Source organism: Nematolebias whitei, chromosome 14 (genome assembly GCF_014905685.2).
Source record: "Nematolebias whitei isolate Nwh7 chromosome 14, NemWhi1, whole genome shotgun sequence".
Lineage (NCBI taxonomy): Eukaryota > Metazoa > Chordata > Actinopteri > Cyprinodontiformes > Rivulidae > Nematolebias > Nematolebias whitei.
The window spans coordinates 37,356,122-37,358,163 of NC_056511.1; positions in this window are offsets into that span (position 1 = coordinate 37,356,122).

Consider the following 2,042-nt stretch of genomic DNA (forward strand, 5'->3'; position numbering starts at 1 on the left):
ACAGACTCTTCCAGACAGACTCTTCCAGACAGACTCTTCCAGACAGATGTATAAAGATTGTCAAATAGCCAAAAGCTCCTGGATGGAGCTTGCACAGACATTGTGCACGGAAGAGTCCGTCTGTCGAAAAGCATGGCGTGACGAGTACTGCAGTGGGAGGGGCTTCCCAGGAGCTCTGCAACATGTGTGTGAAAATAAACGTCTCACAACCTCATGTGCACGAGCCGACTTCTGGGCTTCGAATGGAGTGATAAACACCCTGTAGTGCTCAACGTTTGTGTTGAGGATGATGCTCAGCTACTATGATACCTATTTTTTTTAGCTCAACTGCTCAACTTAGAGTTATAGCCATTTCTGTGTTGGCTGTGGTGGCCATCTTGAACTGGGTTACCTTTGAAAGTCAATGAGTCGTAGATGAACATGCAGTGATTTAATCCTAAGTTTCATTAAAATCCAACACTTGGTGAGATATTTTGATAATGGGCAAAAAAAACAAGCGGTACGCCAGTGTTCCTCATTGTTGAGGGATTTGAATAGTGAATGTTTAGTTTTTGACATGAGTGTTTTTCTTTACTGGAATTGAACAGTGAATGTAAGTAAACCTTAATGGTTTTGGTGCAAAGTATTCAAGTGGGGAGGAGTTACACTGTGATAAAAGAGAGGTACATTTTTATTTTTTGCTTGTCCCAGGCGGTGCACATTGATGGATCCTGGCGAGTAGAGGAAGCAATTTTATCCACCACCAGGCACAATGGTGGAGCCAGGGGGTGGCCAATGGTGGCCAAGGCCATCATAGATTAATCTTTGACCACCCCAGTCGTTTGAGGAAACTATACGTTTAAGCAATATAAAAACTAGAAAGCATAGTTTCCTCAAATGATCGGGGTGGTCAGTTTACATGTATGGTGGTGGTCATCTTGGATTTTGACGTGGCAACCCAGTTTTAGAAAGGATCTTTTCTTTTGCCAAAATGTAACTACACACCAAAATGGAAGTTGCTACATCACTTACTTTACAAATTATTTAGCTCACAACACTGATGGATGGAGGATATTTCCAATTCCCCTTTTTCATTCTGCGACGGGGGACAATCTGTCATTTATGAACTTAAATTAAAATTCATTCCACATTTTGTGAGCTTTTTACTAACAGCCTAAACAAACACATGGACACAAACATGATTGTCCATCTTTAATGTAAGCAGACAATAAAAAGAGAAGGAATAAAATGAATACCCTTCAACAAAATATATATTACAGAGGGGGCAATTTCCAACATTCATAAGTCCCTTTAGTCTAATAAATATTCATGAATTAGTTTGCACACCACAGCTCTGAATCATAGAACAGGGGTCTGCAACCGTTACGATCAAAAGAGCCATTTCTGCCCTTTCGTTCATTAAATTAAACGTGTCTAGAGCTGCAAAACTTGTTACAATTGTCATTATCAACTGGTGGCCCATGGGCCACTTTAAGTTTGTTAGAGGGGGCTTTTCTGGACAGTAGGTGTGGAACTGTAAAACTAAAAACATCTGATTATTGTTATTATTTATTGATATTTTTACATTTTGAGACAAAAAAGACTGGATTCCATCTATCCATCACAATATTTTTTCATTCAACCTTTATTTAGACAGGTAAATCCCATTGAGCCTCGAGGACTCATTTACAAGAGAGACCGGATTTCAAAAAGAATGATGAAAACAATGGACAACAGCTACAACAATAAACAGTTATAAAAAGTCATACAGATTTTTTTTATTTTTTTTTTTTACAAATAGGATGGCTAAAAAAAAAGAAAAGTAACAAAAAACAGCTAAGGCGAATGTAGAAAACTAAAAACAGGAACATGTCTGCATTGGTCCCTGCCAGGAGTCCAATCTTACCTGTTGTAGATAACCACTGAACAACTTGAGTGGAGAAACAGTTATTTTAAGATGGCAGTAATTCACTTTAACATTGCTTCTGATCAGATTAGTTGTTAGCTCATCCATCTATCTATCTATCTATCTATCTATCTATCTATCTATCTATCTATCTATC